The 22,962-nt window shown below is 30.4% G+C and overlaps 1 long non-coding RNA gene across 1 annotated transcript; it reads right to left on the bottom strand.

The window, feature by feature from the left end:
• Nucleotides 1–7,814: 7,814 nt before the first annotated feature.
• Nucleotides 7,815–9,931, bottom strand: LOC110661207 (uncharacterized). The gene is made up of 3 exons (XR_002496063.2): nucleotides 9,006–9,931; nucleotides 8,580–8,646; nucleotides 7,815–8,352 (listed from the first exon to the last, which is right to left on the bottom strand). It is a non-coding gene; the product is annotated as an uncharacterized LOC110661207 (long non-coding RNA).
• Nucleotides 9,932–22,962: the final 13,031 nt, after the last annotated feature.

The raw sequence follows: 22,962 nt of genomic DNA, 5'->3' as shown, positions 1-22,962 counted from the left end.
AGTAGCAATGAAGGTGGAGTTGTTGTTACTAGTTCTAGTCATGGTAGAAGCAATCCATATGGAAACAATTGGAGAAGAAATAGTAGATCGAACTCAAGACCACAGGTAGACCTTGAAGATAAAAAATGCTACTATTGTCATGAGAAAGGCCACATTCAATACCATTGTATGAAGATGAAGGAAGATTTTGTAGAGTTTAAACAATTTAAAAAGAGTCACAGAAAAGAAAAAGGAAGAACTACTGCAATTACAATGGATGATGGTGTTGACGGTGAATGTTCAAATGTGGATGATGGTAAGGAAGGGCAAAAGATCCATTACAAGATGAGTGATTAATGGATTTTGCTTGCCCATTCCATATTTACTCAAAGAAAGAGTGGTTGGATGTGATTGAAGAGAAGGAAGGAGAAAAAGTGAAGCTAGCCAATTGGAGCAAGATGAAAGTTGAAGGTGTTGAAAGAGTAAAAATCAAGCTGCATGATGAAGTGAGATATGTTCCTAAATTTGAAAGGAACTTAATATGTTCTTAAATTTGAAAGGAACTTAATTTCTTTTGGTAAGTTGGATTCTTGGGGTTATGGATGTTCGATTCATGATAGAATCATGAGAGTAAGCTGAGGTGCTCTTGTGATCATGAAGGGCGAGAAGTTTGGTGCAAAAAACTTCTACAAATTAGAAGGAAGCATATTGATTAGAAGAATGCAAGTTGTCTCTTCAACTTCAAGGGCCATTGTCGACCTTTCTTTGATTGGCAATGGTTCTTTGTTCCTCTTTTTTTCGATTTCTTAATTATTTTCATAGTTAATAAAGGTAGTTCTTTCATATCCATAATTTTTTTTTTCATGAATTTAGTTATCTTTTGCTCCTTTTGGTGCAGGTTTTGACCTAATATTATTCTAGTTCCTATCCTCTCAATAGGCCTTTCAGCTTGAAAGAAGAATTCTCTCTACATTTTGAAGATCTTTGCATCAGCATACCTTATAGACAAGATAATTTTCAAACAAGTATGACTATCAAGATGAACTTTATGGTGCCACCAATTTGCAGATACTGGAGAACCTTTTAATCAATCTACTCATAGCTCAACCCGATTTTCACCCTTCTCCAACATCTAAGCATGCAAAGATGAATGTAAAAAATTTATGTTTTTATTCCCAATATATATATATATATATATATATATATATATATATATATATATATATATAACCAAAATACTGCATCACCAAGTAAATTTAATACACTTCATTTATAACTTAAATATGTTCAATTTTAATTTGACCAACATTAAATTTTATATAACTTAATATCACATATTTTTAGTTAATTTATTAAACTGTCATTAATTTACTAAAAGATAAAATAAAATTACTTGACTATTCTCAAAACAAAGCTTCCTCACTCTCTATCCTTCGTGCGTCCTTGAGCACGCATGGCTTAAAAAATAAATAAATAAAAACTAGACTGAGTCCGAATTGACCTAACCCATGAGTACCTAGGCTTTGGGCTCAATGTACAAGTGCTAGGCCACTCCCACACTCCATGGATGACATATGCACGTCATGCACTGCCTTTGATAGCTTTGACACCCCTCTATGATTATGATTGGACACTCCCAATCTATTACCACAACTGAAAAGTGACCCACATAGATCATCTTCTACATTTGGTATTCGGATTCGAGCTAATTTTCCCTAAACTTTAAATAACCACAGAACTTCTCCATTATAGCGCTGAAAAATTCATGCTTTATATCATTGGATAACTTGTTATATCTACTTTCTATAAGGTCTAATATTATTCACTAAAAAATTATGTACAGTGTACAGAGATTAATGCTTCAAAGTTTGGCACCCTGAATATATTTCTAAAATTTTAGAATTGAGTTATTTTAATGGCAAATCAATAATAAAATAAAATCATGCAAACACATTTTTACATCCCGAACATGACGTAAATTAAAAAAAAAAAAAAAAAAAAACAATTTAACTATGATACCAATATGGGAAAAATAGAACTTCGCCCAAATACATCATCACACGCATGTTATTTAGTTTTTGCTTGTCACATACCTGAACTATTTGAAGGCTTCCCTTCACCAGAAGCACCCACACGATCAAGCCTAACCATTTTTTTTTTTTGTTAAACTCATCAGCTTTGGCTAAAAACTTTAAAAGATGACCACCTACCTGAACCAAGCTATATAAAAGTTGGCAACATTTAGCATCATTGGAAGCTATCAAAAATTCCCGCCTCTGTTTACCTCTGTTTTTGTAACTTTCTACATAATTTATATTCTTCAAACGTTTTTTTTTTTTTCCTTTTTTTTTTTCATTCACTTGTATGTTTTGATTTTAACATAATAAAGTGACTGAAATTAGTCCAAGCAAAGAAAAGGAGCACAACAAACCACTGTCATCTCAATAACTAAGAGGATTTCCTCAACATGGTTCAAAGAATATTGCAGATAGACACACATTGAAGTATCTATAACCATTCGAACTTTACAACAATCTTTAAATATTGAGTAAAAACCAAAAAAGGACAAAATATATAAAATTGATAATTTGCCCATGCAATGTGTCAAAACTTTTGAAAGTTCCTTATTCAACTTTAGCTACTCCTCCAGCAAGAATGTTACTTTCTTCAACTGTCTCTCTGACAAACCTTGTTAATTTGTCTCATGATGACTGCAAAATATAGATTGAGAGAATGAAAGACAACATCAACCCTTACGCAAACAACAAATAGAATCCAAAAGTAGCATCAATATCTGATTGTTCCTCTTCAGTGTATCTTACAAGAACATGCTTAGGCCAATGGTAAGGGTCTCAGAATTGCTTGCAAATATTTGGATAGATTTCAATATTTTCTCTTTTAATGATCTTCAAGTTCTTGACTTAGGATCTGTTTAACAACTTTGGTGTATTGGGCAATGTCATTGGGCCATCTATGTGGTTCTTCACATTCCACCCTATGATGATTATCCATATCTCCAAGCTACCCATATTCGAGAAATTTTGTTTAAGTATTGCGAAACTTAAAGTTCAGATGAATCACAATGCCAATTTATTGAGAACCATGTCATTCCTCTATCATAGTTACACGAAGCTATGATCTGCCAATGATTCTTGCAGAGATGGTGGGGGACAGGCACAGCCCCTGTCACGACTCGTGAGCACTTAGGTAGTTGAGTTTGGATGGAGAAGAAAGGGAAATATGGCTAACAGGCACTAGATGGGAGGAAGAAGGAGATGTCATTAATAACAAAACGAAAGAAGAAAAACAGATGGTTTAGCTAGAACCATTAGATTTGCCATGAAGATTTTATTGTTCCAAGTCACTTGCCCTTACGTGCGTACCTTCTATGCTAATTATGCAACTTTGCACGGATAAATTTCATCTATTATCCATAGGTTATTGTAGCAACACCGTCCTTAAACATTAATTTATAGTAGAAAAATCTATTAACTTTAATTGCTCTCTCTCTCTTTAAACTTTCTTTCTTTCATAGTTCTCTCTCTAGCCTTTTTCTTTCTCTCTCTTTCATCTAGCCCACCATCTCCTTCACGCATCTACTCTAGCTCCAGGTTTTGTTTACGCACACAGCTCCAACATAAAATCAACTTGCAATTAAATTCACAGAATCCACAATAACCCAACATCCAAAATTTAAAATTAACAAATCATAATTCAACAAATTTAAAATTAAATTTCAATAACTGAACTCAATTGTCTGAAGGATTATGAGATACAAAGGAAACTCAAATTCAACATTCCCTTTAAAACTTATTCCAATGTCTCTCTGGATCGATAAGCACAGGGCACTAGAGCCTTGGCGAGGTCATGTCGGATCACACTCTTCCTCTTCCTTGTTATTAATGCAACATCATCACCTTCTTCGATTGATCTCTCACTACCACCGTCCCTCTGTTCTTCCTTCCCCTTCCGAAGGTAGCTCACATATAAAATCTTCAACACCTAGTTCCATTTTGCTCTTTGAATAAGCCTATTGTTCTAATCTCAACATCTTCCCCATCACCGCTTCTTGTCTCTCCATTATCAACCAAGATGAAGTCATCAATTACTGTCCATTATACCTATTATCAACCAAGAATGCTTTATTAATTGAGGTCATGCCGTTTAAGTTGTTGACAAGGCAAAGCTTTAACATCAAGACCCGACCAAGAATTGCTACAACATTTTTATGCAATTTCATGTGACTCAAATGCAGTTGAGCTTTCCAATAATGGAGATCTGTGAATGTAACTACAAATACATAAAGCTTTGGTCATTAAAGTAAGAAATTTGACCAAACAAATTGATCGAGAGAATGTGGGGAAACAAATTTGCATGTAATAACATCAAATAATACCTTTTACCATTCCTAGCATTTTCTAGTCATGATGCACCAAGAGCAGTGTATTCCATCTGAAAAACAAAGTTTCATTTTACATCTTGTCCTCTTCCAAATCAGTCAAGTCTATCTCCTTTTGTAATGGAAAAATCTTCACTGCTCATCATGAATAGTTCAATTAAAAAAAAAGGGACTACACAAATTTATTACAATTTCATTTGGGGTTTTTGCATTTTAATTGCAAAGTTTTGATTTGGGGTTTTTGTTCTATAGTTATGGGTTAAAGTGAAAGGGCTAAAGGGATGGAGGGAAAAGACGATATAATGGAATGGAACAGGGAAAAGGAAAGTGCCACTGCACTAGGTGAAGCTGAGAAGGAAGGAGATGGAGAAGGAGAGAAGAGACCGAGAGGGATATAGTGGCCTAGGTGAAAGAGAGAATAAGGCAAGGAGAGAGAAACATTGATGAGTTTGAGAGAGAGAGAGAGAGAGAGGAAAAAGAAATTAACTTTTTTTCTCTGTCATTTATCACGTCGCTTACACTATATTTTTGGAGGTAAGAGAATAGTTTTTAAAGTAATGAAGTTGTTTGGGAAGAAGTTTTTTAAAGAATGTAAGGTTTTTGGAGGTTTCAAAACCCCCAAAAACTCCTTTTTTTCAACCCGCCAAATTGGTAGGTTTGAAAGGCTTTTATAATTTTCTTTCAATTACCTTACTTTTCTTTAAAAAAAAAAAAAAAACTCCCCTCCCTTCATCCAAACACACAGTTAGTTACTTGTAAACCGATCATCATAGGTTAAAAGGGAGTTAATTTCACTCATAATCCTTCAACTTATTTGGTTGTTTCAATAATGTCCTTCAACAGTAATTTGTATTTAAAAATCCATGAACTTCAATTTGAGTATCATTAAAATCTATGTGACCTGCTATTGCAAGTTTAATGTTAACTTATGACTAAATTTCACTTATCTTCCCTCAAATTCAATAAATGTAACACACACATCCCTTAACTCTAACTCACAAGAATCTTTAAACTTTGATTTAATATATAATTTTAATATAAAATATACAAAATAATAATTAAGATTTGATATATTTTTTTTGCTAATTTAACAAATGAGGACAAAAACTATACACCATATCAACCTATATAAAAAATTAAAGCATTCATAGTTAATTTAATATTTTCAAAAAAATTGTAAAATAATTGTTTGTTATTCATTTTTTTCTTACATTAAAATAAACCCAAGGAATTAAGACAAATAGACATAAATATTTTAGATATTAACCTAGAATCGAATTAAAAAATAATATATGTAAAAATAATATTTTTATATTATAAATGAAATAATTAATTAATTGTAAATATTTATAAAAACATTAAAATATTTCTAACAGTGTGATTTTATTTTAAATAAATAAATAATGAATGAAGATTTAAAATTTTAAACTAACTATAAAGTTGAAGGATAACTATGATAAACCTATTTAAGTTGATGGATAATGAGTGAAATTTAGTCATAAGTTAACTGGGAAACCTGTAATAGTAGGTCACAAGAATTTTAGTGATACTAAAATTGTAGTTCGTAGATTTTTTTTTTTATACAAATTAAAGTAAAGAGATGATATCGATATAATTACCTAGGTTGAGGGACTATAAGTTAAATTAACCCATTAAAAGGGTATTACTGTTATTAAAATTGAAGTTAGAGGAATTTTATGATACAAATTAAAATTTAGGGATAATGTTGTTACAACACTATAAGTTTAGGAACAATCAGTGAGATTTATCCATTTTGTATATTAATGTTAAGTTGTTTCTTTTTTTTTTTTTTAATTTTTAAGTTCAGATATCTATTAGATTTGAAATTCAGTTCAAGAGTGTGATAAATAAAAACAAAATAAACAGGTGTATGATGTGCTTAGCCGATCTTGACCCATGGACATGTACAAACCATAAACCATGCTTGAATCACCATTAGAAGTATGATCATATTAAAAAGAATTATACCTACAATTCTATATTCTAAATGTACTTGGTTCTCAAGAAATCTACACAGAGTTACTAAAAAAATAAAAAAGAGAGAGACAGACGGTAAAATTCTCAAGAAATTCAATAGATAGCTTTGAACGGTAAAATTCCACAGATTATTGCTTTCTTGCTATTTAAACATTGATTTTCTCGAGTTATGATTACAACAAGAAGATAGAAAAAAAATAAATAAATAAATTTCTTCATTCAGCATTTCTAATGCAGATCACCTATCTGATAATTTTATTTATTTAATTTTCTTTAAGTAAAAGTTCAAAATTCTTTAGGGTTCTTGTAACATAGTTACACTATAACTTTAATTACTCTGCGATAAATATATATATATACTATAACTTTAATTGCTCTGCGATCCGATAATGTTAGTTATTTAATTTTCTTTAAGTAAAAGTTCAAAATTCTTTAGGGTTCTTGTCACATAATTACACTACAACTTTAAGTACTCTGCAATATATATATATTGCTTTAAATTAATTATATAATATAAGAACCTTGTCATCCCTCTATCATGATTGCATGAAGCTTCGTCTACCAATGATATTTGTAGAAATGGTGGGGAGGCAGGCACAGCCCTGTCACGACTAATGAGCACTTGGGCAGTTGAGTTTTGATGGAGAATAAAGGAGAAAATGGCTAACATGCACCAAATAGGAGGAAGAAGGAGACATCGTTAAGAACAAGACGAAAGAGGAGAAAGATGGTTAGCTAGAACCATTAGATTTGCCATATAGATTTTATTGTTCTAATTCACTTGCTTTTACGCACCGGATTTCACTTTTTATGTTAATTGTGTAATTTTGTGCAGATAAATTTTATTTACTGGCCCTAAACTTATGTTATTGTGATAACACCATTTTTAAACTTCAATTTGTAGTATAAAATTTCATTAATTTTAATTTAAGTAACAATAAAGCCCTCACTTGTGTTAACTGGTTTGCAGGTAACTTCAATAACATGATAACAAACAGAAAAATAAAAATTTATTTTATTTTACTCTCTCTTTCTTTCTCTCTCTCTACCCCTCAAAACTTTCTTTCTCCCATAATGCTCTCTCCCAACCTTATTCTCTGTCTCTCTCTTCCACCTACCCCTCTGCTCTAGCTTCAGGTTTTGATTGAACGCACAACTCCAACATAAAATCATCTTAAAATGAAATCCACATAATCAACAATAACCCAATATCCAAAATTCAAAATTACAAATCACAATTCAGTAAATTTAAATAATTGAAACTTAATTGTCTGAAGGATTACGAGATAAAAAGGAAAGTCAATTTCAACATTCTCTTAAAAACGTATTCCAGCATCTCTCTAGATCAACAAACACGAGGCACTAGAGTCTTGGCGAGGCCATGCTAGATCACACTCTTCCTCTTCCTTGTTATTAACACAACATCATGACCTGCATAAAAGTTTCACATGGACTAAGGGAAATAAAAATAAATAAATAAAAAAAATGAACACTTATATCAATTTGTTATTTTATCTGTGAACTACTGACTAGATGCATGATAGAACAAATATATTGGCTTCTGTGTACTAGTTCTGATGTCAAACGCAGAAATCTTGTTGGTTTCTTTTCTTTTTTCTCTTTCTCAGTGGAAAGAATATCTTGGATATACCAAACTCGGCATGTCCTGAAAAAATGAATACTAATAACCACAAGTGAGAGCATATCCTTACTAAAACACTTGAATGTACGCCCAACCAAATCATATCCCATCCTCAAATAGCTGAGACCATATCATTACTAAAAGTTTATAATTCACAATCGACAGAAAAGTTTACCATGGCAACTGAAAAGAACTTATTCAATGCATCAAGAAGAAAAAAAAAATCATAATAACAAAATTAGATTTCACAAGTTCACAATCATCTGGATTTTATACTTTTTGCTTTACCGTTTCGAAGCACAGTTGCAATATCAGCTTGGTAGGCGCGCAGCTCCTACAAGCAAGATCAAAACGAGATGTGTGAACTAAAACCAATAGCATTCCAGAACATAACAACAACAACAACAACAACAAATGAAGAAATGAGTAATGATTCCATAATTTTGCATTTCTTATCTTCTACCACCAGAAAAGAGTAGAGGATAAAAGTAAGATGTTCTTCATGAGATTAAAGAGATCATTGCAACTGTTTAGGTAAGCCATCAGAAGTCTAGAACTTACTTCAAGGGTCTTCTCCGCATTTGTTTTTGTGATCACCCCCTACTGGTCCATTAATCAATAAAATAAACTGTAAAAATCATGCAATCAACATAAAAGATATTAACTATTAAGATCAGCCTAAATAGGAGTAAAATGACTATGATATCATAACTATAATACTGTTCTTGTTTTCGTATGCACTCTACCAAAATTTCAAGGAAGTTAATCTAATTCTATTCTAATAATCTAACAAAATAAAGGTTCAAGCAGTAGAAGTTCTGGAAAGAGTTATCTTACCATTTTTACCATGAATTATTGCATTTAGAACTACCTGCAAGCATAACTCGAAACTTAAACTCGAACCCAAATGCCCAACTCACCCAAAGTACTCAACTAGGAGTACTCCACTTGTGCGATAAAAGTAATGAAACGAGGGAAGGCAATTACCTCGGCAACAGGTCTGGCGTAGGCGTCCTTCATTGTAGAAATGAAGAAATTGGAAGGTTTTGTGAATAATTGAATATGTAATTTTAGAGGCTTAAAGCCGATACATATTGGCCCATTACGTCAAAGTTTAGAGGCTTAAAGCACATTACGAATTGGCCCATGGCTTAGAAAAGAAAGAGCCTTGCTACAACAACCCCACGCGTCAAGAGCCCAACCCACAAAGGAACTCGAACTGAGGCGGGTTGTTGCCCGGGGCAAAGGAGAATCTCTACAAAGCAAAATGGGGCCATCACTGCAGCTTCATCCAGCAATTTCACTAAAAGGGAAATATTATGAGCTATAGAACCACCGCCAGGGCTAATACGGCAAGATTGCCTAAACCATAAAATCCAAGCTAGATAGTACCCAGGATTCAAGCATCCAAGCTAAGCTCCAAAAGGAATCTCAAGAAAATGTTGGCCATGGAGTCAATAAACCTAGTCGCTCATCAAGTAAAATAGAAGAGGAAGGACAGAGCTTATTGGCTTCTCAATCTCTTTTAGCCAGAAGGGAAAGCCATGGAAGGGGCCAACCTCTCTTCCTACAAACCCAATAGCTAAAGACCAACTCCAGAGCCACAACCAACACATAACCAACAATAGAGTAGCAGACCAAATTAAACAAAGCCACCATAAGCAGATCCAAAGAAACCCTGTAAAAATCGCACATGATATGCAATAAAAAAACTAACCCAAAACAATATACATCCCCACCCATCAGCGGAAGGCCCACATCTAGCAAGGAGAATTTAATTTTTCCAGCCCCTGCAGGCAAGGAAAGCTGCAAAAGCTTTGGCAGAGGAAGGGAAAAAAAAAAAAAGTCTTAAATCTTAGAGAAGGCAGTAAGGAAAATATCTTTCTAAAAATTTAGAGAGAGAGAGAGAGACATGGTTTTCAGGAAGGGAATAATTAACCTTAGGATTAGGTTGCGATTTATAATACTAGCTAAATGATGTGCAAAACACGTTGACTTGTTAGTTTTTAATTTTATTTTTTAAATTATTAATGTATTTATATTTACAATTAATAATAACCAATTATAATTAAAAAAATATAAATTACGCAAATTATTAAAGGCATATCTATAAAATGAATTCAGAATTTATAAAATATTAAAAGAAATAACTAATAGCATAAACTTACAATATTATCTTTTCCATTTTAAAAAAAAAATATTTATTATAATTTATTTCATAGTGACTAAATAATAAATACGAACTTTAAATCATTGGTACCATTTTAAACGTGCCTTGATTTTTGGAGACAATTTTATATCATTATTACAATATTCTATCTTTATATATCTCCTAAACCTATTACATATACTTAATGCATAATATATATAATATCATTTAATAACTTAGAAATATTATTCATCAAAATTTTTACAATTAAATTTAAATATTGGAAATCGGAAAATAATAATTAATAGCATAGACTTACATTAATATCCCAAATAGTTATAAAAAAAGTAATGTAAATAAAATGACCTCAATAAAAAAGAAATATATATTTTCATTAAAAAAAATAAAATCAATTCATTTTAAGTACGGTATTATCAATTAATGCAAATAAGGAAACTGTTGCATTATTTAAAATTAATTGTAAAAAATTTGAGAGTTCAATAAGTAAAGAAATAATATTTTCAAGTTTATTTAAGTAATAATCATACATTAACTTATGTAAATAGGTTTAGTAGATAACTAAGGATATAATGTTGTAATAATAATGCAAAATTCTCTCCAAATATCATGGTACGATTAAAATGGTAACAATGATATAAAATTTATATTTATTATTTAATCAATATGAAATAAATTATAATAAATAATTTTTTATAAAAAGAAAAAGATATTTCATTAATTGGAATTAATTGGAAATAAAATATAAAAGTGAAGCATAAATCAACATATAATACTTTTACACAAATAAAAATATAAAAAAGCAATATAATAAATTTTAGATAACACATTTAATAAAAAAAGGCCTTGAATTTTGGTAGTCAATATTTTTAAAAAATAATCATTTAAATCACAAAAATTAAGGAGTACTGTAAATAATAATGGTAATTAAAAAAAATTAAAATAATTATTATAAAAAGATTTAAACACTCACTTTTTATAGAAAAGCGATATGCGATAACACCGTGATAGAGTCACGCTTACTCTTTATAAAAAGTGTCACTTGGCAACATCTTGAGAAGTTTTATCTACTTTATATAAATATATGGATTTTAAATATGATATTATCAATGCAGTTTATTATTATTTGATTTCTATTATTTACAGTTGATTACAAAATTTTTGGGAGTTCAAATAGGTAATGAAATAATATTTCTAAATTCATTTAAATAATATTGTGTAAATTATACATTATATTTAAATAGGTTGAGGAGATATTTATGGATATAATGTTGTAATAATTATGCGAACTTTGCTCCAAAAATCAAGGCACTTTTAAAAATGGCAACCATGATATAAAGTTCAAGTTTATTATTTAATCAATATGAAATAAATTATAATAAATAATTTTTTATAAAAAGAAAATGATATTTCAATCATTGGAAATAAAATACAAAAGTGAAATATAAGTTAACATAAATTATTTCTAAATAAGTGAAATTATAAAAAAAAAAGAAATCAATATAATAAATTTTTAAATAACACATTTATCTAAAGGCATTGAATTTTGATAATAATTTTTTTTTAAAAAAAATAAATCATAGAAATTAAGGTAGCAATGTCAATAATAGGATAATTAAAAAAAATAAAAAATTTGAATAATTAGCATAAAATAATTAAAACTCAGTATTTATGGAAAAGTGACATTTGGCAAAACCATGATAAAGCCACACTTTCTCTTCATAAAAAGTGCCACGTGACAACACCTCATGAATACCTACCTGCTTTATACAAATGTATTGATTTTAAAAATGATATTTTCAATTAATATAGTTTATTATTTTCTAATTTGCAATATTTAAAATTGATTATGTGATACCCCTTACCCGTCTACAGTGTAGCCGAGTAAAACGTACAACATTCGGTACCGAAGCACCTTATCTTATCTTGTCCTGTCTATTGTTAATTTTAAATTTCATAAAAAATATGTGATATTCATTTCTGTGGATACCCGGGTAGAGTCTCATCTGTTTTATTAACATCTAGCGGGTTCCACTATTTACTTATTAAAAATAATTTCATATATATCTCATATATCTATATGTCATATCATATCATTCACAAATTTTCATGTAATTTCAAGAAAATAATAAAACTCATTCACATGAAAATTTACTTACAAAAGCTCACAGCTTTATTTACAATCTAAAGTATAATTACAAATTATTTACAAAGTTCAAAATAAGTTACATATCTCAAAAAGATTTACATTATTTACTTACGAACAATAAACAAAATGTAAAACTAAATATACATGGGCCTTACCAAAACTACTCTACTGAGGTGACTCGCAGACACTATCAGGTCTGATCAAATCTCTGTCAGGGTACTACTACTACAGCTGCTGCTGTGGCTGTGCCTGGTCTCCAGTACCTACGCGATGGAAAAATCAACGCGCTAAGCGAATTGCTTAGTGGTGCATAACTTTGAAGAAAAATAACTGAGTAATTACAAATAATAATTCTAGGCTGTTGACCCCGTGTAGCTCAAAATGAGTATTAATTTTGATGATAACAAAACTCAAACAGAATCTATCTAACTCAACTTTAAAGTGATGTGTAGATCCTTTCTTCTATTCATAAAGAATCTTTGAAGTTGCATCTAAGGAGGAAGAATACTCAAAGGTATCTCAAGAAAAATCCAAAATGAGAAAGAATAAGATTATGAAAGCCAAGACTTAAGGTAAAGGTATGAAAGTCATAGAGTTAGAAATTGAGTCTTAGGACTTATGTAGAAAGAATAGATGAAAGTTTAGTCAAATGGAGCTCAAAATTAAAATTTTTCTTTCAATTACATTATAAAATTTTCTTTCATCATGACCTTGGTTATTGCTATTGGAATATATATTTTTAAGGTATAAATTAGATTTTTTAAATATTACAATTTGAAATAGGCATCTGGTAAATTAGTTTGCTAACTTGTTCGCTAAAATATTAGTTTATTAATGTGTTTGCTAAAATATTGCTTTGCTAATTAGTTTACTACTGTCGCCAAAATTTTGTTAGTTTGCTAAATGATCAGAGTTGCTTAACTTCGCACAAAAAGACGAAATAACGTCTATTTTGCCTAAAACAGAGTATATAATGTTCCAAAAATGTTTCAAACGGTTTAAAATGATTTAGGACTATAAATACACCTTCCTTACTTCATTTTACACTTGATGAAAGCTTACATTTGCACTCCAACTTTGATTTTTAATTTATTGCTTTCATTCAAGAGCTTTAAAGTCTTTGAGCTACCATTGGCAAATCAACTCATCTCTTCTTTACAGTTTGTTTTTGTATTGAGTGAGAGTGAGTGTTAAAACATTAAATTGCATTTAAGAAAGGTTGTACAAGCACCTATTGAAGCTTGAGAGTGTGAGTGCTTGAGATAGCACTTGTCAAGGGTTCAAGCTACCTTGGTAAAAGCTTGGTGTTAAAAAAGTTGTAAAGGGCTTTTGATCTCTTGCCTTTAAAAGAGCAAATAGTGGAGAGAAGACTCAAAGAGGGTTCTTTAAGAGAGTGGATGTAGGCTAGTTAAGCCGAACCACTATAAATATTATTGTGATTGATCTTTCTAACCTTAATCTCCTTACTTTTATGTGATTTAATTTCTATGCATGATAGTGAATGATTGATTGAATAGATTGAGTTGATATACTTGATGATATATTGAGTAGATTGAGAAATTGGTTGAAAATCTTGTGATGCATGTTATGTCAAAAATTGCTATAAATATTGATTGAAACTTGAACTGAAATTTAGAGACGCATTATTGAAACATATATCACTTTCACAATCTATAGAAAGAGCACCTAGTTGAACAAAGCCACAATTTTTCAGTAGGCTACAAGCAAGGGCCGAAAAATTGTAAAGTCCAATTTACCCCTCTCTTGGACTATTTTGGGACAACATAGGCTAATTTTATAAATTCTAAGTCAGTTATGAATTTTCTGCACTTTGAAAACAATTAAATTTATCACTATCTTTTCTATTCATTTCTCATATTTTCAGTCTTAATTAATTTATAACAGTGCCCAAGTAACCTATAACAGACTATAAGTGCTGGATACACAGGAGTATACTAGTTAGACAACCATATGCTTACCCTGTATATAACTGTCATGTCAGGCAAAAGGCTAACGGGCAAACTTTCAAAGCCAGTAATGAAATTAGGCACAATGGCTAACGGGCAGGCATATAACTTGTAGAACAATCATATCAGACATATTTTGTTGATAAATAATCATTCATGTAGGCAGTACTACTATCTGTAGTCCCTAATTGGTATACCAATCGATCCAAACTATATACATAAGCCTAAGTTTACTTTGGGCAATTAAGCATTATCAATTACTTATTAGAAATTTCATATCACTTTGTAGTGGGAAATTGGGTCTCACATACCTATTTCATATAATTTAGTATTTAGCAATATATTAGGGTTTAAACCCTACCATAAAATAGCTTGTTTTGTGAACCTTTCTTTAGGTTCAGCTTTAGTGTCTTAACTTTACCTATCAATTTGATCACTTTGTGGCTACTGTTTGGCCATACTTTCTTCATGGAAGTTGTTCTTCAATGTCTTGTCTTTGTTTTTCCTTTTTGAATCATGTCATTTGGATTTTTGGAACTCAAGTTATGGTCAATTAACCATAACTGGTTTATTTCCTAATTCTAGCTCTTTAACTAGGCAGAATTTAGAATTTCACTTTACCAATTTAATTGGGCATGTTGTAGTCATTTTTAGGCTTAGTATTCTTCATAGAGTTTATTGCCCTATATCTTATGGTCACTCAAAATTTTGGATTGCAATTTTTCAAGTTTAGTATAATTACTTATAGCCAAATCACTGGCCTGAACTTAAGTACCCTATGCCAACAGGATCCCAGTTCAGGTCAGTGGCTTTGACTCAACTTTTGGGATTCTTACATTTATAATTTAAGGAAAGTATCTAAAACAAAGTTGAAGCCCTATTTCTTAGGTTTCTAGAACAATATGGCTCATCTCAATTGGAGTTTCCTAGTGGGAGATATAACTAAAAGGTTGTCCTGGAGTCAAATGGTCACTTAGGCAATTTCTAGAATTTACATACAAAATTGATCTAGCCAATTGACCTAGTTTTCTTGATTTTTGGGTTTTGGTCAAAATACCAATATTGTATATTGATGTCTTATGGACATTTTGCCACTGGTTTCATTGCATTTGGACTTTTGTAGACTAAGTTATTGCCTTTTTGCCAAAACTGATCAAGTATGCCTATATCTAGCAATATGGTCCTGGGCAGTTTTGTAACCAAACTTGGGCTAACAATTTGGTTTGGTTTAAGGCATTTTTGGGCTCTGTGGTCTTCATGAAAATTGTAGTCCTATATCTAAGCTTTTCAATGGTATAAAATTCAGGTCATTTAGACCTGTCTAAAGGGAGTTATGTTCCAATGAGCCATAACTGTTCATTGGGTCATTTTTTTGGGTTCATCATTTGGTCATCCGGATTGGGACACCAATTTGGTCAATTTTTAGACAGAATTTAGGCATGATCTCTTCATAAAAAATGGAGCATTTTAGGTCTAGTTTCATCTTCAATTAGCCTCATACCAATTGGAGCAACACAAATTCAGTTATGGCTCAAATTATTCACTGGATTTTTCAAGACTCAACCTGCATGGAAAAGTACACTTCCAAATTTTATTTTCTCCAACTCCCAAACTACAATTTAATATTCATGGCACTTCTACTATCATCAATTCATCTCAACACTATCAAATTCTAGCAACAACACAAAGTCTCCAATAGTTAAACCAAAACCCTAACTCTAATTTATCAACCACAACATACACATGCAATTAATTTCTTACACATATAACTTCATATACATATCCATTAACATCACCAAACACCATTTACATGCATGAAAACATTAAACTCCCATATTTTCAAAGCTGCCAAATCATTTTCTTCTAATTTCATGTCAAACTCACTCATTTCAACCTCAATTCAAGGTTTAACAAGGAAAGGAGAAGAAAACTTGCACTAACCTTGAATGGACAATTCTTCAAGTTGCTAAAACTTCACCAATCCTTTCTTTCTTGGCTGCCTATAGTCTTCCTAAGGTGTGGTGATTAATTTTTGTGAAGAAACTTGTGAAAATTATGGTGAGAATGGGATTGATTTAGAGCTTGCATGAAAGCATCCATGGAGGAAAATGGGAATACAAGGTTCGGCCATTTGAGAGGAAATGAGGAAGAAGATGAAGTTAGTGGATGATTTTATCACCTTATGGCTATTTATATCCCACTAAGTTTTGTTTATTAATTTTAATACTTAAAGTTTTAATATTCCTAATAATTCCCCCTTTATGTTTCCTTTAATTACATTACATATAGCTTCATGTTTTCATGGGATTTTCAAAATTTAAATATCACTCATTTTAATGGACATTTAGGTCAAAAGTCGACTCTAGGTGTTAAATGACCAAAATCCCCTCTTCAGGTCATAGTCAATTTTTTTCGGTAATACCAACTAAATTCCGGATTCGACGGTTCCTTTAATTTTATACTGTCTATTTCATTTTTATTTTCACCTGTACTAATTAACTAAATTTTCTTTGACATTTTAATGTCATTTTTACCTTAATAAACCCTTAATTTTTTTTCGGAAATTATTTCCTAGGATTCCTCACGGGTCTGGGGTCATCAACTGTCTATGCAGTGACTTCCTAGTGCGGTCACCCATCGCCGTGGTTCTGGCTCCTTTAACCTAGTTACATTTCATTTCTTTTATTTTCTCTTAATTTTTTTTAGTCTTTATTTCATCAATTTATGTCTCCTCACCCTAGTTTAAGTGTAGTTTTTGACATTCTGACTGTCCGAACAGACGTTAATCGTCTGAACAGTAGGACATACTAACTACCTATGGTGAGAGTGTTACAGATTATAAAAATTTTAAGAGTTAAATAAGTAATGAAATACTTTTTCCAAGTTTATTTAAATAATATAGCGTATAATTATACATGAATTATATGCAAATAGGAAGACGAGATATTTAAGGATATAAAGTTATAATAATGGTACAAAATTCTTTTTAAAAATCAAGGCACATTTAAAATGGCAACAAATGATATTAAAATTCGTATTAATTATTTAATCAATGTGAAATAAATTATATTCAATAATTTTTATATAAAAAAAAGATATTTCATTAATTGGAAATAAATAACAAAAGTGAAATATAAATTAACATATAATACTTTTACATAAATTTAACTGTAACGACCTGACTTTAGACCGTTACCATCGCTAGGGATCAAGTCGGCTTAAAATTGCCAAAATCCATAATAAGCCTAAAATCCTGTTAAATATAAACATAATCCTGTGTTTCACAATCCAAACATAGTTCGAACCATTACACTTAGTTTTCTCATCCACACTTGACATAAATTTGGTTTAAAATTTAAACCTAACATATATAAATCACTACTAAAGTACAATTACGTTATACATACATACTCAAATGAGGAGTTAGCTTAGATCTCAGACATTCAAAATTACATCACTCATATATATATATATATATATATATATATATATATATATATATATATATATATATATATATATATATCTTGAATACCAACACAGTAACTATTTCTTTACATAATACATGTCCAATAGCCATACAACATATATCACAGATCATGCATAATCACATCATAAACGTAATGTATACATAACATAGGGGGAACTAATGGGTCACCCAAATTCCATCATGCATCAATAATGATTATGCAAAAATGCAACAATTTTGTGCTCTAGATACATACACCCTAGTAAATAATGAAATGATGCATGTAGATGATGATGATTTAAATTTGAAGAATTTAAATTTATTAAGATTAGAGTTACTCACTTCTTATAACCTATCAACCACCTAACTCGAATAGTAGCTATGCTCTGATCCTTAACTTTTTGAGTCTCCTAAGTCCAATCCTATAACGTTGGACCCTAAAGAGTCATACAAGGTTCTAAATATTCTAGGCCCTTAGAAACCATAAAATCATATTTTGGAACCTTAAAAGAGAAGGGAGAATAGGCCTAGCAAAATCACTTTGATTGCTAAAGTCTCAAGCTTTGACTGGCCTTTTAGTCTAGTAGCTACTGTAGCTATCGAAGTCTTAGACTTGGGCCACCGAACTTGAAAATTTTTTAGATTTTTTTGAGAAACTGCATGCTTTGGTTACTGAAATAATGATTTTTGATAGCCGATCCTGGGAATTTCTAGAATTCTCAAGTCAAAAACCTGCAGAATCCATCTCCCATCAACACCTAAACTCACCCCAAGTGTCCAAAGCACAATCCATACATATAGACACAAGTTTAGGGCCAAAGACTACTTGGAATCAAGCTTCAAACACACATGCAATTCCAAATTAAACTTAAATTCAAGATTCAACTAACTTCAAACATAACATCATTAAGGAATTTCTGAATCCAACAAAAGAAACTTGCCATTTAAGGCCTAAGGAAACTTGAAATCAAGCTTAAACTCACATGCAACCACTAAAAGCTAGAATTCAAAGTTCCATTAACTTCACACATCATATTTAACAAGGAAAACACCAAGAACTTAACATGCAACCCCATGTTCAACTTATTCATGCTCCAAAACTCCTCTAAACATGCATGCATTCAAAAAAACTAACTATCTACCACACCTAGAAATACTTAGATCTTTTAAAAGATCAAAAGGAAAGGGAATTTGCCTTTTTCCCCTGAATTGGAGAAAGAAGTGAATTGGTGATCCTAGTTTCAATCCACTTTCACCAAGCTTTCTCTTAAAAGAATCAAGCTTCCAAGAATGAAATGGGCAAGAAAACCTCTTAGAATCCAAATTTGCATGTCACAGCAACCTAGAGAGAGTAAAGAGAGAGTTCAAGTTCTTTTTGGATAGAAAAACGGGTCGTTGGCCATTTTATACCCTCACTATCGAGGAACTTTTAGCTACTGGAAGTCATAGTTCTGGTTGCCGCAATCCATTCTGCCTAAAAGGAAAAGAATAGGAAAAAGGGAATTCAGCTGTAAGAAGTCCAAGCTTCAGCTGCTGAAGTTCCCTTTGCCTGAATAACATTAAAAACTTTTATGAAACAAGGCCTTTAAAAACATTTTCAATTTTGAATACATTTTTGAACACCTCATTCATACATACAGATGTAGTTCTTACCATCAGTCCCTTATCTGTGAAATCTTCGAATTCGTTAGAATATTCCATCAATGACAGAAATTCTTGCATCAGAAAATAGTGGGTATTAGAGAAACTATATATATAAAAAAACAATATAGGAAAATTTTTAAATACCATATTTAATCACAAAGGCCTTGAATTTTGACAATATAATTTAAAAAATAAATTAAATTATTTAACTCATAAAAATTACGGTAATGTCATAATAATGATAATTAAAGGAAAATTTTAAAAAATAATTTATTAGCATAAAAAGAGTTAAACCCTCACTCTTTAATTATGGAAAGTAACATGTGGCAATACCATGAAAAAGTCACACTTACTCCTCATAAAAGTAGCACGTGATGGCACCTTAGAAATACCTACTTACTTTATATAGATGAATAAATTTTAAATATAATATTATCAATTTTCTCAAATATCATGGTATTTTAAAATGGTAATAACGTATTTATTATTTAATCAATATGAAATAAATTACAATAAATCATTTTTTATAAAAAAATGGGAAAGATATTTCATTAATTGGAAATAAAATATATAAGTGAAGTATAAATCAAAATATAATGTTTTTCCATAAATAAAATTATAAAAAAGTAATATAATAAATTTTTAGATAACGCATTTAATAAAAAAAGGCCTTGAATTTTGATAATTATTTTTTTTTAAAAAAATAATTATTTAAATCATAAAAATTAAGATAATTATACTAATAACAATAATATTCAAAAGAAAAATAAAAAAAATTCAAATAATTATTAGAAAAAGAGTCAAACACTTGCTCTTAATAAAAAAGTGTCATGCTATAACACAATGAGAAAGTCACACTTATTCTTCATTGAAAGTGTCAAATGGAAGCATGTTAAGAATTTTTGTCTAATTTATATGCATGTATAGATTTTAATATGATATTATCAATTAATACAATTTATTATTTTCTAATTTGCAATATTTAAAGTTGAATATAAAAATTTTGCAAGTTGAATAAATAAAATAATATTTCCAAGCCCCATTCCCCATAGCTGGGAGGTCCCCAATTATATCTCTAACAATAATTGCTTAGAAAGGAGCACCATTTGCAATACTTTCTACAGCAACGTATTGGAAATTTCTAAATAATGTAACCTTAAGCTCTAGGCCAACAAACACATGCATTGGCTCATGCCATTCAAGGAGCATTTCCTTTGGAAAAGCAACCTAGATGAATGCACGTTTATGAGATTGAGAAACACCATAAGCTCTAACTTTTAGAACTACAAAGCTCACGTATAATAATTAAATAGATAAACAAACTAATTCTCTCAATACCTTAGATTTTGGATTTATGATTATAAAAATGGATTATTATTTGAAGTCATGTTAATTTCAACATAACTTAACCAAAAAATTAATTTACCCCTATTATTATTATTTCTAAGGATCACTAATGAATTTGGCATGGAATGTTTTATAGATACCCTTGGGATTCATGCAAGGATGCGAATCAACTTGTAAAGTTATTAAGATATAAAACCTAATCCATAAGCATATGGTATTTTTTTTTTTTAATTCAAATAAAAACATTTATCTGTAACATTGTTTCCAGTTATATATTGCTTTAAGCATCCATATGTTACTATTTCAATGGTAGATCTGAAAAGAAGCAAGAAACAAGAAAATAAAATTTTAAGAATAATATTCTCATATGTTAACCTTCAGATTTATCAATGGCTCTATGCCTTTTTCATTCTTTGCACAACCGTAGTAAAGTTAGCTAAAGGTGATTTAGAACAATTTAAGAAACAATTATATATTTAACACCCTGGTTCATGATAATAATAATAATAATAATAATAATAATAATAATAATAATAATAATAATAATAATAATAATAATAATAATAATAATAATAATAAAAGTAAAAGTATCTTGGATAAAAAAGAGAGACAGAGAAGGAGGACTAATATGAAATTCTCCACAACCAAAAAAGAAGGTGCAAGGATTTATAGGTACTTTACCAAATGGCTAAAAAAGAAAAAGAAGAGATCATTGGAAAAATTCATTGAAAGGGAGACAGAGGACCTGTTTTTAAGAAGAAACAACAAAAACATGGAGAGAGAGTTATTTGCAGTAGCATCCAAACCGCAACAAATCTTACTAGTAAAAATCTCTCTCTAGCCATTTCTTCTTTCATCTACAGAAAACCTAGCCCCCTTCTCCTTAGGCTAAAAAAAAAATTCTATAATATATCCCATGCCAAATTCATTAGTGATCTTTGAAAAATAGGATAAATTTCAATAGCTGTCCTTGAACTTATATAGTTATAATACTACAGTCCTTTAACTTTAAAATGTAGCATAAAAACCTCTAAACTTTCAAATTTTACACAGTAAAATCCTTTTAACTTTCAATTATTGATTTTTCAATTAGAAACTAATGTGAACAACTCTTGCATGGCGCTTAGTGAACATTTCTCTCTCCTCTCTTATGCAAAGTGTAAAATTATTCTCTCAAAACGTGAAAAATTATTCTATCTATAGAAAGAAAAAGGATTCAATTTACACATGGCTTGAGAGAGAAAAGAGAAATATTGACTAAGCTCCATGCTAGAACTGTCCAGGTCAGCATCTAACTGAAAAACTGATAATTGGAGATTAGAGGGATTTTACTGTGCAAAATTTGAAAGTTAATGGGGTTTTACGTTACATTTTTAAATTGAGGGACTATAATATTACAACTAAATAAGTTCAAGGACAGCTGTCAAATTTATCCTTGAAAAAAAAAATAAAGATAGTAATAATTCTAATATAATACAAATAAAAGCAAAAGTATATTGGAAAGAAAAAGAGAGAGGAGAATAATTAATATCTAATTCCCCAAAACCTATAAAAAGGGGGAAGGATTGATAGGCACTTTACTAATTGATTAAAAAAAAAAAGAGAGAGAGAGACCATCAGGAAAATTCTATAAATGGAGAAGGACCTTTGTTTTAAGAAGAAACAACAGAGAAAATAGAGAGAGAGGCTATAGTAATGTCCAAATTCTAACAAATCTTGCTAGTAAAAACCGCTCTTTGGCTATTTCTTCTTTCATTTGCAGCAAACCTAGCTGCATCAGCTTTGGCCAAAAAAAAAAAAGCTTCTATAATATATCTCATGCCAAAGTCATTAGTGCTCATTAGAAAATAATAATAAAAGGGGTAAATTAATTTTTTGGTGAGTTATGTCAAAATTAATATAACCCTAATTACTTATCATTTTTTAAGCATAAATCCAAAATCTAATGTAATGAGACAATTAGATTATTTATCTATTTAATTATTGTACTTGAGGTTTAGATTTCTAGAAGCTGGAGCATATGGTGTTTCTTAATCTTGTAAACATGAATTCATCAGGGCTACCTCCCCAAAGAAAATGCCCCCCGAATGGCCTGAGTGAATGCATGTCTTTGCTGACCCAAAGCTTAAGGTTACATTATCTAGAAATTCCCAATACACTGCTGTAAAAGGTACTACAAATGGTGCTCATTTTCGAGTAAT

The sequence above is a fragment of the Hevea brasiliensis genome, chromosome 2 (assembly GCF_030052815.1).
Source record: "Hevea brasiliensis isolate MT/VB/25A 57/8 chromosome 2, ASM3005281v1, whole genome shotgun sequence".
Lineage (NCBI taxonomy): Eukaryota > Viridiplantae > Streptophyta > Magnoliopsida > Malpighiales > Euphorbiaceae > Hevea > Hevea brasiliensis.
The sequence above is the reverse complement of the archived record's forward strand: the minus strand, read 5'-3'. Positions and strand labels throughout refer to the sequence as shown.